General features: G+C 43.5%; 1 long non-coding RNA gene across 1 annotated transcript; it reads left to right on the plus strand.

The window, feature by feature from the left end:
• Positions 1-2,116: 2,116 nt before the first annotated feature.
• Positions 2,117-6,393, plus strand: LOC137199365 (uncharacterized). The gene is made up of 3 exons (XR_010931772.1): positions 2,117-2,250; positions 2,563-2,638; positions 6,288-6,393. It is a non-coding gene; the product is annotated as an uncharacterized lncRNA (long non-coding RNA).
• Positions 6,394-14,988: the final 8,595 nt, after the last annotated feature.

Consider the following 14,988-nt stretch of genomic DNA (forward strand, 5'->3'; position numbering starts at 1 on the left):
GTGGCTTGGCATGGCACACATGGGCACACAACACATGGAAGAAGATCTGGAATGTGCTGAGAAGAAAATATGGTGGAAACATGATCACAGACATACACAAGATCATATCTAGAGCTTCAGTGAAAATCTTCAGACTGTTTCCAATTTTGGAGCAGTCAACACCAATGACTGACGACGTCTGCTATATGCACGCCATACACTGTATGACACTTCTGCAGTACTCAATTTATGTCCAGTGGCAACATTCAGTGTCGATTCAGGAAGTATAATGGCCTTTATGTAACGCAGTGGAAAGTAAGGTTGTGGAGGTTGGGATGAGGGATGGGTGTGTAGTGCATTACAAATCTTGTCACAATCCAACAGTTATCTTTTTTAAAACTGTAGCCAGTGCTGTAGTTTCCTAACCTAATAGTCAACTTTTAGCTGGACAACCCTGCATTGTTTTGCCGGTGTTCCTTGCGTTGGCACCCCCACTGTGTCAACACACTGCCCCCATTCAAATGAATGAGAAGACAGTGTTTTTTCATGCAGGCCTTAAGTTGGTCTGAACATGGCCTCAGGATGTGAATCCAGCTGTCCAGTGTCAATGTCCTGCAATTTGTACGGCCATCAACAACTTCGACCACCTCCCAGCAATTTGTTAATTTGTGTGACCCTTCCTACGCAGTGAAAATAATCTAGGTAGCAATTTCTACTCAAAACATATATATGAATCCATTTTTAGGAGTCTGGGTTGGAATACTCCAATACCAGTATTCTGTGATAGGAAACATGCAACCCCATAGCAACTGATCATCAAACATGTTTTTCATGTTGGCTTTGTTTCTGGGTTTGTCCTCCATGTTGATCCCTGTGTGGTGTTGGGTATTGAGCCTTTATCGAAAGGCCAAAGTGGGGCTTACAGCGGAGCCTGAAGGGACATGGGTGGGTGGTGGTGGAGGACCATGTCAGGGCTTATTAAAAGGATCACGTTCCCTCCTGAAGACCCAGGGGGCAAGACTTCTTCCTGTGGCCATACGGCAAGCACCAAACTATAGATAAGACAAGATTTAACAGATGGACCTGCCAGAGTCCAGGGAATTGAGTATTTCCTCTGAAACTGAAACTCTTCGGCTCCTGTTCTGCACAGACTCACCTCCGTCTATCAGGACTACTTTCTCCTATAAAATATCTTTAAATTATTCATTCATTTCTGTTTAACTTCTTGCTCCTTATTTCATGAGGCTCATTTGTTTTCTGCATACTCACTTGCATCCAACCCCCTTTGTCTTTTCCTTCCTCTCCTCCTGTCCAGCTCAGCTATATTTTTTTCTTTAAAGCTTGCACCTCATTTCCTTTGAACCCGCTCCAAATCCATTACATACGTCTGCTCGCGCTCTGTTGAGATACAGCATTCGCTCTCAGCTCCGACGTAGACGTAGCCTTGCATCTCTTTGCTCTCCAAGATGAGACGGGGACAGAGGTGTCAGATCTCTTGACTATGAACATCTGGACAATGTTAATGCAATCAACGCAAATCAGATTCCTCTAACAGTCATTGGCAGCAGTTCAGGGCTCGGGAGGAATGGAGCACAGAGAAAGGGACCGGTGCCAGCAGGGGAATGAAAGAGGAAAAGGTTGCTGGTTTGTGTCCTAGAGATCTATACAGACGTGTCATTAAAAAGGTGGCACATTCTTTTTTTTTCTCTCACTGATGGCGGTGGTGTTTTCGCCAAACTGTTATGCTCATGCGTACAGCCTGAGAGATTAGAGAGGAAACACTTAGGTGGTGAGAAAATGGGGCCCACTCACAAATGAAATCCCAACCCGTGAGATGTATGATCATGTACCATGGAAGGGGAGAGAGGTTCAGGGTCACACTCTGTGTGTGTGTGATTAGTGTGGCTGTTGAATGGCTGAACGTGAGAGTGAGCCATTTGTAATGCTAGCCTTTGACCTCTCAGTTCAGGGCTGTCATAACTACGTTTCCTCTCCCCTGGGTATGTGTGTGTGTGTGCACATGTGCTGTCACAGGGGGAATAGACGTATTTCCTGGTGCTCAGTCTCCCCAAGTCCCAATGTAGTGACTGACTGGGAAAATAATGATAATGCAGGAGCCTCTCTCTCTCTCTCTCTTTCTCCCTCTCTCTCTTTCACTCTCTCTCTCTCTCTCTCTCAGCCTCAACTGACCCAGATTGCAGTAACTGCCAAAGCAGATTTTGGTCCAACCCCTCCACCCCCATGGACAGAGCACGGCCCCCAGGCCTGCATGTGAGCTACACACTCCTCTTTTCTCAATTCATGCATACTGGGTTTATCATTGTGAAACTGTCACTGAACACTACTCTGCTGTCCATGAGTTACCATAACCACTGATGACATCCACACATGCTGCTACAGTACGCTGCACTTGTAGGCTCAACATCACGTAAAAATGTGAAGCAGTGCAGCCTTCTGTTCCTACTAATGTTTGCATTTGTGATTTGTCTGTCAGGGGATATACACAGAAAATATATTATGTAATATATATATAGCATGTTTATTATCTTTTGTCTGTCCTTCTACCTGTTTTCCTCAATACAGAAAAAAAGACTTGAAAGGAAGGAAGGCAGCCGAAAGAAGAATCACGCCGAGGGAAGGATGTGAAGGACAGGATGAGGTAAAGAAAGATACTGAAGGGAAGCCTGTAAAAGGTATTTATACCCTTCTGTTGAGGCGACTAAAAGACAGACAAGGAGGCAGACTAACAAGCATACAGCCAATATAAAGGCGGAGGAATAAAGCCAGGTGGCTGAACCAGACAGTATGCAATCAAAAGTGAAGATGGAAAATTCAAGGGTGATTTTTTTTAGAATTTTTAGAAGACTTTGTGATCTGAACCAAAGCCAGACATCATGCAGCAGATGTTGGCGACAAAGGGCAGGTAAAGGCTGTCTGATACTGTCTGGAGGTGATTGTTAACTTTTGGAGCTGTTATTTAGAGTAGATGGCAGATGACTCTTGGGGCTGGAGGGAGGATCAACTCAGGGTCCACACACACCAAAAGCCCTAAACTCAAATCTTCGTCATATATTCAAAATTAAATCAAATACACCATACAATCATGATAGAGCCAGCAAAGATGAAAAATATTAACAATAATACTGTTTCCTCTTCCCTGCAATACTGGTGGAGTTATTGTAGCCTTACACTGCTTATCTGTGAGAGAAGAGAAACTGGAAACGCTGGTGTCTGGGCTTGCTGCCTGTTTGCAGCTGTTAAACTACTCTGTCTAATGTCTGCTTAAAGACAAGCCTGCAGTATTACTGATGTAATTAATGCTTTATGGACCAAATACCAACTAGAGCCTGTGATTACTGACTGGAGTTTTGCCTTGGGTTGGTAGAAAGATTTAGAAAATATGATTTCTTAAAAGAGCAGTAGTGGAAAAATGTTTTTCTTGTTACCTGTATGGCACATAAATCAACAATAACATACTTTTATTGCGTTCATTTAGCCTATTATATTAAATTAACAGCACAGACTATAGTAATTACTTAAAGTCAAATTGAAAATTGAATTCTCCTCACTTTTAGTGTGAGGAGATATGAAAAGCAATGATAATGCAGCTATTGTGCATATTTTTTCACAAAACGGGGCATATTTGTGGAAACAGTGTCTTATCTTCAGGCCTCTGGGTGGGTGTTTCACATGGCAGCGGTTGACTGACATCTGATGGTTAGTGTGGTTACAAGATGCACTGTTGACTACCATGGGACATTACTGACTGAAGCACATCATAATATATATCCTAAAAAATTTAATGTGGAGTTTTTTCCCATTTTCCAAAAAGTCAACAAAGCGTGTCAACTGTTAGCAATATATTTGTCCTTTTAATATTCAACATTTCCCATTGAACATTTTGGGAAGACACATCTGGGTGTAATGTTTGTAAAATGAAGCTAGTTAGCCTAGCTTGCTAATGTTAGCACTGATTCCCATGGTTTGGCTCTGCACATGAGATTTGTTGACAACAAGAAAAATATAGAAAATTGACAGCCAAATCCTTAAAGTCCGGTGCCATTGTCAAGCTCTTGCACACTCAATGTGGTTTGTCCCACATTGTAGAAAGGATGGGGTCTAGCTAGCGTTAGCTTTCTCTCTTTCATGGGTCTGGTTATGCTGATGGCAAACAACCAGAATGACCAATATGTAGTCCTGTAGTAAACCCAGCACAGAGTCATGTAGTGAGTGCTCAAATTCACCGATGGGACTAAGCAACAGCTAACAATAGCCCTGTTCACACCAGGTATTACAATGTGTCACACATAGAGAGCTCTAAGTACACGTGTGAACACACCCAAGATGCATTGAGGATGCATTGAGATCTGATCACTCAAACCACATTCGGAGGTGGTCTGGGCCGCTTATGGCCACATTCTTTTAGTAGTGAGTATGCAAATGTGTCCGGGGCCACATTGAAGGACAGCCTACTCAACTGACATCTTCTGCGTAAGCAGAAGTACATACTTATTCATGCGCCAATGACGTCATATTAAAGCGCGAAACAACAAGAAGAAGCCACAGAAACAGGCAAAATGGATTCGCCAGCAATATCTTCAAATTTCCGACCAACTAGACATGGATGTGCAGTAAAACAACAACGCATTTGGTCATTGCAAACAGAAATTATGTACATGTTTATTTGCATATGGAGTAGGGAAATAAGATCTGATCACAAGTGGTCACTTGACACATATGTGAAGACGCATTCTAATGCCAGGTGCGAACTGACATACTTACTTGCAATCGGATCACCGACGCATGCTAATGCCAGGTGTGAACAGGGCCTATGTTGGTTCCACCGGGTTTTAACTGGCTGTGTGGAATTAAAGTGATAGAATGAACCATTTTTAGTGTCTGCCAACACAGATATTACAGCAATCAATGATTTCTTGAGAGCACTAACATCACTGCAAAAAGATAAATGGAAGTTAAATTTCTTCTTTTGGGCTCTTAAAAGTTTGAAGTTAACCAGTCAAAACAAATACTAAGTATATACATTTGGCAAAAATGAATTTTAATTTCAGTTCAACTCGAAGAGGGGCCCCTAAAGAGATCTCTGCCACTTCTATACCTGTACCACGTCTTGTAAATGGTGATAGAGGTCTTTTTTATACACATTTATAAATACATATTTCATACATAGTCATAATATATTGACAGCATTAAGATATGCATGATTGGCCTTGTTGACTTATAAAATGAGTGATCACCAAGCAAACAGGAAGTTGACCTTTTAACTTGCCATGCCTGTGACAGTTTCAAAGGATATGAAAGTGTTTTCAAAAAGATGCACTTGCATTGTCTACAGACCTTTTTAAAGGTATTCTCTCTAGACATAGTTTTTGAGAAGTTCTGTTTTTGATGGTGACAAAGGCCATTTTGCTGTGGATGCGAGCCAAAACAGAGAGGAATAGATGCTGTTTCAAATTTATCTCCATTAGTGTGTACACGGCCTAAGCAGGGCACAGAGGGTGGGGAGGGTCAAACTATCACCTTTCTGCCCCCAAGTTCTCCCACAGCTGCCACCTCCATCTCAAACAATTACTGTCAAAAGACCCCCACTACATACCGCATACTCTCTCTCTCTCTCCCTCTCTCTCCCTCTCAGTCACACACACATCAAGCACACACCCAGACCAACTGCAAACCAGTGGGGAGTCAAAGATGTTACCATTTCATATAAATCACCACACATCCCCTTTTAACTACAGACTTTCACCAACCCTCTTTCTCAGTAGTCTGGGGGAGTTTTTGGAAACTCCCAGAATTCACCAAGGAACACTTGTGTGGCACTTGTGGTGGGTCAAATTAGAGCAGGCATGCTGTGTGGCATTCTGTGTTGGCACAAGGCACTTAACCTACTTCCATGAAAGCATTAAGACCCAGTCATGTTAAGAGTGTAAGCCAGGGGCCAGGACAACGTCAAGCAATTTGATGGCCTCGTTTGATGAAATTCAGTACTTCCATCAGCAAAATAACATAATGTCAACGCTGTTTTCATAGATAGAGATGACAGGGTGTGGTAAGACTTGACTGATGAGCAGAGGCCAATCGTAATGACCCATAAACTTAGCACAGGGTGTGGTAATCAGCTTAGAAGTTCACGACAGCTCCTGAGAGTTAGATGGCGGGTGGTGCGATAAAACCATGATGCATTATGAAATAAAGAGCTCAAGGCAGCCCCTAACAGAGTAATGTTATTGAGTTATCCCATAACTGGCTCAGCCAAATCCGCCTGCTGCACTTTGCTTAATGTACAACAGCTGGGGGCAGCTGGGGCCTGTGGAAGCCATGATGGATGTGATGTCATATCGCAACTCCCGCCCACCCTGACCTCCCATGATTCTTCATCTGCTGCAGGCTCCAGGAGAGTGGTGAGTTTGGTGGAATGAGTGGTGGATGTTTGTGGTATGCACATCATGCACAGCTTATGCCTGCAAAACCTGCTTTTTTTCCCTGGAGATGATGAATGGGAGAGGGGACATGAAGGGTTGCTAGAGTTGATCTTATCTGTCCTATATATATTTTACTCTTCATTCTATCGCTTCCACCCTCTCTGTTCAAACACACCCAAAGCTTGTCTTCCCATTAGTATGCAACAGAGAGCAGCAAGTTCAATTGGGATCGTGCTGACTTTTTCTCAGTGCCGTGTATCTGACCATGTGTTCAGACAGTTAAACCAACTTGAAACTCAGCTTTGGGACAGTGGGAGGTTTGTGGATTGTGGTACAATATGTATTGTGCTGGTATGTACTATATATGTGTTTGCAAGTGGGGTGACAGGATCTACTTTCTCGTTGTATGCTACCAAAGGTTCCTAAGGTTCAATCTCCTCCGTTCATGTGATCGCCATGCCAAATGAATTCCATCACTGTTGTCATGGCATTGTCATGGCAACCACTTGGATCCCTGTCACTGAAGCCACTGCTCAGTCAACAGGGGAAACTGAGAGCAAGTGAAAAGCAAAATAAGGGCAGGGGGAGGTCGAAAGTGAAAGACGTGGAGTCCTAAATGACAAGGGGGATTTACAGTGATTGACAGGATGAGAGTAAATATTTCATGTGTGACCTGACCATTAAAGCATTTTTAATAATGGAGGGGAGCTGCGAGCGCTGCCTGAAATGAGCGTTACTAGTGACTAAGGGCTTTACATGGATCCAGTTCTGTTAACAGGCAGACCCACTATGACTGTCCCCTCCTTTCTCTCCTGCAGGGATACTGGGGAAGAGCTGGGATGCACAGCAGGTACATGGTTTATTCATGATTATGACTCTATTTTGAGACTCCATGTGAGACACGTTTGTCTGAGAGGGCAAAAAATGCACATACCCCCATACTTGATCTTTACATATCTGAGGGCATATGGCTTGTTTTTCTCCCCCTCATCTATGTCACAACATAGAGACATAAAGTACGCAGAACAGACGCAATTTCATCACAATATAACCACATGTTGAGTTTCAGCTCTCTTGCTCACTCTCTACACCCACCTCCAGAATTGTACTCCTACGAACTCTCACAATGAAACACATATATTCAACCCTCCTTCCTCCATCTGTTTTCCTCTATCTGTCTCGTTTTTTTGTTTCACTTTTGCACACACAAAAAACATGGATACACACACATGCATATTTCACCATGCCCTGGCACAAGCACACCACTCTACCCTCCCTTCAGACCAGGAGCTACAAGATTAATCCATTTGCACAGCAGCAGAAGGGAGAGAGAAGCGACCAGAGGGACCAACAGAGAGAAATAGAAGGGGAAGAAGAGAAAGAGAAAGAGTTGTGCGTTAGCTGTATTTTAACAGAGACTTTACTGTATCTTTTACATTTAGACTGTGACAATCATGCTGTGCAGTCAAAGTCAAAGGAGTTAGGGACCCTCAAGTGGCACAATATCTACTGCCACTGTACGTCTTACTCATGCTTCTTATAAGCAGGTACATTATTAACACCTTCCACCTGGTAAACAGTATTAGCACAGACTGAAAACAAGATATTGTCACTTGTTCGTGCGTGCAAAGATTTGCACAGCCGCTGTTCTTTGATGTATCAGTGGATGATATGTGACATGTAATGATGCAAGCTGATGAAAAAGTGAAAGGGGCTTCAGCAAGGGAATGTGGTTCAAGTCTGCAGGGAGCATGTCAGAGATGATGAGAGCTGTCTATGTGAGGATGTATCTGAGTCTAAGCGAGGTTGGAAAAACAATTAGCGAAAGGGTTACATTGGCTGATTCCTTTCTGAGAAAAGATAATGGAGCTGTTACCTCTGACAGTAGATTGTTCAAGCAGATATGTAAAGCTGCCGGATCTGTTTGCAAATGCTAGTGGTATTACAGACACAAGCGGTAAAACGTAGTCCGTTTGAAATCCGACAACTCACAGACTGGCTTTCATCTGCTGTGTCATTACTGTCTTCACTGTCTGTGCAATTGCTGGAGAGGCCCAGGCCAAAGCAAAGATGGGTATCTTTCCATTACAGTGCTCCCCTCTCATCCATTATCCTCATCTGAAAGGTGTACCTTTCTATTGATTTTCTCCACTTGCCAAAAGCTTGGTGAACAGCTGCTTGGTTGGACAGCCACATTACTCATCCTGGACACTTAACAGATATCAATAATCAGTCCTTTCCCTCTTCTCTATTTGGAATAACATGGCTATACAGTACATCAGGCCCAACAGTCACTAGCTTGCTGCCAAACTGTTTGAGGCTCCAAACTCTTTCAGCCCTTATAAGGTGATTCAGCCTGTGGTTGGACAAGTGAAGGAGAAGATGGGTCTATAGGTTGGGACATTAGAAACACGCCCAGCAGTGCTGAGTGGGCTGCTGCTCTTCTGTGTCCTGTTTATGTTCAGCTCTGAATACTGAGAAATTCAGCTCATTAAGCTTTATTCCTCCCTATAGCCAAGCCATTACTGCCCTGAAACAACCTCTTGTTATACTATGACACAGCACATTGGGAACACACACACGTGTGACATGCCCATCGATCAAGCTAGAGACCGTGTCCTTGAACAGCCGTGAGTGTGTCTGCATGAGTGCAAGGACTCATCTGCGTGTGCACGTCCAACAGACCCTCTAAAGGTTTGAGGTGTTTGATGATAGCACGGGAGATAAAGCTGGTCAAAGTACTTTGTCGCTGGTCGTTAATTACTCCGGCTTACCCTGACCTTGAGGAGGCCTGGGTCACTCTACCCATTAGGAGGGACAACTTGCCTCCACCCAGGCAACTTTCCCATGACACCCCCATAAATCTCCTTAAAAGAATCCTCTGAATGAATGCTCTGCAGAGAGCATAAAACCAGGCAGCACAGTTAAATAAGACACAACGTCCTTTCAACCAGTTTATTACCTGCCTGTCTTCCAAATACTGTCCACCTGGAATAAAAGATTCTAGGAATTCTGGGAACTGTGAGGACACCTCTTGTCACTTTTTTGTCCACTCTCTGACAGCTGGAATGTAAGAGTATGATAGTTGTCTTTACTGATATATATTGCAAATTTGGGGGAGAAATTTGAACACCCTGGAATGTTTCAGGAATGAGCCCCTTTTGGGCAAATTCTTAAGCAAATGAAAAAGACGCTGGCCCATAACTAGCCCCATCAACATCCATCATATACTGCAGGGACACAGCATGACACTAAATAGCCTTGATAGTTCAACAGTCTTTGCTTACCAGAATGAAACCGCCACTATCCCCGGAGGGCACACCGCACCAGCAGGCAACAGAAATCAGGCCACAATGGACAGTGATCAAATTGCTCCTGTTGTGCATGCATCACATCAATCTGGTCATCTCCCAGTGACACAGGTTATGTGCTTATGTTACACATCTATAGGCTTAAATCCCCCAATGACATTAATACAGAACTGACAATCTTATCAAATTATATATACATATATATATATATATATATATATATAGACCATTGTCATTGGATTCACGCAGATTATCTCCCACACAGGCCTGATCGGCTTACATGTTGGGTATTTAAGTATGTTATGGAGGTCCACCAGGAGCACCTGATCATATGGCGCACGACCTCCTGAGACCTGCACCAACCGATGCCCTTGGCCCCAATACCATGCCTGCTGTCCCTCCTGATGGTGACAGCTCCATTGTGTGCAGATACCAAGGGTCTTCTAACTGCTTTCCCATTGATCTTCAGTCCCAGCTCATCACTGATCCATGATAACCTTGTTAGTATGCCTCAAGGGGAAGACACACAAAGGAAGTCATGCCGTCTCCCTTTGGAACTGAAATATGGCTTTTTTGTCCCTCAGCTGTTGTCAGAGCAGGTGTCTTTCATATTGTACCTGTCAGTGCGAGATATATTAATCCCGTTTTGTTTTTAATGTATCTTTCTGTCAGGGCGGTATCTCAGGCTCTGACAAGGAGTGAATGTACGAGAGAATAATTCGGGCACTAACAGTAAATCTTTAGCCAAACTGACTGCACTTATTTCCTGATGAGACACAAACGTAAATAACTGTCCGCAGTACCCACACCCTTACCTCACTCCACCTCCCTCTCTATTCCCTGTTTCAACCAATCAATCTCTAATCAATCACTTGTAATCATTGTCAGGCGGTGGCCAGAGTGTTCTGGGCTAACCAGACCTAGGCTAGCAGGAGGTTAATGCAGACTCAACTGGGCAGGTTGGTCAGGCTGTCATAGATCAATGCTAGCTGTCTCAGCAGACCAGTGGAGATGAGGTCAGTGCTACACTGCAAACACAGTCATGCAGTTCAGGATCAATTAAAGCAATGATAAGAGGGCGTGAGGCATTGCTGGCACAATGGTAAGAAATGCAAGCTGGGTTGCCAGAGGTTAGAGGTGCAATGTTACTGACAGTGTGACGATAGAGTTGTGAAGGCTGGCTAGAGGTCAATACCAGCAGGTTGGGTGAGATTCTGGGAAGCTGTAGCCATTGTCTTTATAGCCTCATAGTCATTAATCTAATGAGGAGAGGGAGTTGTACGCTGGTACAGCCTTCAGGCTGGAGACTCCTAACCTCATTTGCATGACTGACATCTGCAGACGTTTACAGTATAGACAAAGGTGAAGATAAGCATAGAGACATCATGACTTTTTTTAGCAGCAACATCATCTTTTGCTTATTTTGTATTCCAAATAAACAACTGACATTTAGCTAATTGTCTCCATTATGCCACTTTTGAGCTAAGAATATTTCTTAAGAGTGAAATTTAAATAACCCAGACTCAACACCTTTCCCTGTCTTCTGAATTATTTAATAACTCAAAGATTTTCATGCCACAGTGATGGCCCACTACTGGTTCAAAGGGAGCTGTTTTTATGTAACCATGTTTTGATAAACTGGAGGAGGACAAGAGAGGGAATTGGGGGCAAGAGATAGAGGGGGTGGGTTATAAATAGGTCACTCACAAACAAGAGCAACACACGGCAATGATGCTCCATGACTACCCAGCTGCAATGGCAGATGGATAAAATGGAAAACTGGAGCAAAAATGACAAAGCTGAGTATACTACACAAAAAAATTTGATTATTATTTTTTTTTTTTTATAGGCTGGTTTGAGTTGTGTTGCCTTGTGGCACAGTGAGCGGGAAGGCCATCCCTCTGCTGGAGGACCTGTATCTTTTGGGCAAAAGATGTTTATGTGCCACTGAGCTACTTGTTCAGTAATTGATCCTGCACTCAAATACCAGCAGTGGAGGGCCAGGAAATAATAAAAACAAATTATCACATAATTATTCTCTACAAAAAACAGGTTAACAGTGTTAAAAAAATACTAATTGAACCAAGCATGTAACTGTGTGCTGCTTTGATCTTGTGCAATTTAGTGTAATCACGCGCAGGGAATAAGGAGTCAACGACAGAAGTGAGCTGACTGTCTTTTTTCAGCGCAATCAGAGGTGCAGAGTCAATGAATCCATCCCACACACGGCTCATTAAAACACAATGGTTTTGACTCTAGACATTTATTTATTTTCGCCGGGGGCCTTTTTCTGCTCTCTGCCCTCCATCCTGGTGTATGTGAGTTGATGGGAGGGGAGGGGAGGGGAGGGGTGCACTGTCAGAGGAGGGTAGTGGCTCGGTGAGGTTTGACTTCTTGCCTCTGTGCTCAGAGAGAGACTGGATTACAATCCGACAGCTGGGACAAGCGTGGCCATAGTTTAAGCTGCAGACATAAGAACTAGACAGCCCCAAAATGCACACACCCACACCAACACACAGACACACCAACACACACACACACTGGTTGCACACATGCTAATACACACCCTGACAACAGCTGAACAGTCTGTTGTGAGCAAATTAGTGAGATTTCAGTAATGGCTTTACTGCTTCGACGCAGATAAAAATTGCAAATTGCAAATTATGATCGTTCTTCATTTTCAGTTAGTTTGATATGCTGTTAGTCTATGACAGAGGGAACAACAACATGACCCCAGTGACATTAAGCTCATTATGTCTAGACAGAACAAAATGCCATAGAACATCCTATTCTTCTCCGTTCCACTCCTGGATGAGATTACTGTTGAATGAAGATGCGAGGGGCGTGTCTGCCATCTTTTATTTTAAGATGAGGTCGGGATGTTGATATCTGATGTCTGAGTCATGTATACAGGCTGGGGGATAACCCTAGAAGCTCTCTCTGTCTCTCTCTCTTGGTCTCCCCTCCCCCAGCCCACGCCGGACCGCCCGCTGAGGCACAGCGGGGCTGCCAGGTCATACTTAACACCAACCACAGCCTCTCCACAAACCTCCTCTTTCTCCCCATCCCCCTATGATCCCATCCCCCACCCGATCCTTAAATCTGCATTACAATGAAGATGGTTGAGGGGGAGGGGGGTGGTTTGAGGAGCCGGGGGAGGAAATACAGATGGGGACTCAGGGAGAGTGATGATCTCACAGATTTGCAAAAAAAGAAAAAGCTCCAGCTAGCAGAAAACCAAAACCTGAGCTAGTTTCAGTCTGAGTCTGTGTGTACATGCTCTGGGTGTGTGTGTGTGTGTGAAGAGCGGTGGTGGGGGGTAAATGCATTTGCATGTGGTTGCACACAACTGGTTGTTGTCGTATATACAGTATATTCTTTGTGTATACCAAACAAACAACACTGATGTTGCCTGTTATTTCTGTGCAGCAGGGGAGATGTCTGTGTCATCTTATGTCACTCAGGCCCTTTTGTAATATGCAGGAATGCAAAGCTGTCATGAAATATAGCCTGTAATGTTTTATTGGTCTGCTTTTAACGGTGTGGAGTGTGTCAGGCTGTCTGTGCTTCTACTTTGAGACCATTAAACTGGTTCCTCAATGGATAATTGCTTTCTGTCTGTCACGGGGCATCTGACATTTAGTGATTTTTGACAGACAGACATGGTTTTGATGTCTGGTAGTGATGACTTACTTCCCCTTTTGTTATTGACAGGTCCTTAAAACCTGCTTAAACTGTTTTGCACAGTACAACTTTCAGGTATGTCACCCTTTATAAGTGTTAGTAAGTTCTCAATAAAGGATAAGGGTCTATTTTTCTAATAAAACATACATTATTCCATTACAAATGTTAAATGCAACTGCAAAAATACAATGCAGTGATGTAGCATTTGGTCACGCTAACCTGCTACTTAAAAGAATATATACTTAAAACAGCTTGTGACTGGAAACCTTGCATGATGTATACCTAACGATTACTGGGAAATGCAGTGAAAATAGTAGTGCCGCTATTTCCCAAACCCTGCCAGCTAAGAAGTAATCCAGCACATAAAATCTGTATAAAACCACACATTATACGCTTCAGTTTCATGCTTTATAAAAACAACATATAAGGTGTTTATTGGTGAGCTTTATTGGTGTCGGTGGGCATTTTTGTTTTTTTAATTTTAGAGCCAGGCTAGCTGTTTCCCCCTGTTTCCAGGCTTAATGCTAAACGAAGCTAACCTGGTTGTAGCTTCATATTTACCATACAGGCATAAGATGAGAATCATCTCATCTAATGCCTGAATAAGCATATTTCCCAAAAATTTGATGTAATTTTTTAACTTTGTTAATACATACACACACTTTGATGCACAATGTTACTGTTTACCTACTGAATAGAAGATGATGAAGATGAGATTTAGCCATTCTGCTATCGTTTAGGCATTTCAGTTTCAGGAGAGCCTTCCAATATATGAGCATCTGGCCTAGGATGGCCCTAGCTACAGTGTTATACCTCGACATGGAATCGAACCTTATAGACTTGCACCGTCTGAGTCTGTTTAGGTTTTACTTTCCATTCTGACTGAAGCGTAGAGTCTCTCCCATTGTGGTGCGTGTGAGCGAAGAAGAGAACAACTGCAAGAAAGCGTGGGAGGGATGAAGAGGGAGAGTGTAGGAGGAAGAGCAGGCTGTGATAATGATGAATGAGATGATGGCACACTGACCTAGTAACGCTGCAGTGCCGTTGCCAGTGGGGAAGAGCTGCCCTACTACTGTACACCCCTGTCTGACACACACACATGCACACACATCGACTCTGCCCAGCCCCTATCCTCTCCCTCTGCTTCACTCATCAACGCTTTCTGTACTCCTTAACCCCTCACCCTCTCCTTTTACTTGTCTCGCCATCTGCTTTATCTCTCTCTGCTTTCTTACTTGGCCTGACTGGATGAATTTGCCTATAATGACTCAAGCCTTGATACTAGAGACAAAAAGCTGAGAGAAGGAGGGAGTGCCAGAGAGAGGCAAATGCGTATAGAGTATGTCTGAATTTGAGAGATGGAATTCATGATGAGGAAGAAAAAAATAGGCTGACGGGAAGGTGGTGAAGGTTAATGTCAAAAGGAAACCACGCTTGATTTCCCTGTGGTCACAAAGGTTACGAGTTTTGATTGCATAAATTGTGGGAGTCGGAGTCATGTCAGCTAAACAAACCCAAGATGATAAGGCAAACAAAAACAACACCAAAGCTGTATCCTCTTCCTTTCTCCCCTT

The sequence above is a fragment of the Thunnus thynnus genome, chromosome 16 (assembly GCF_963924715.1).
Source record: "Thunnus thynnus chromosome 16, fThuThy2.1, whole genome shotgun sequence".
Lineage (NCBI taxonomy): Eukaryota > Metazoa > Chordata > Actinopteri > Scombriformes > Scombridae > Thunnus > Thunnus thynnus.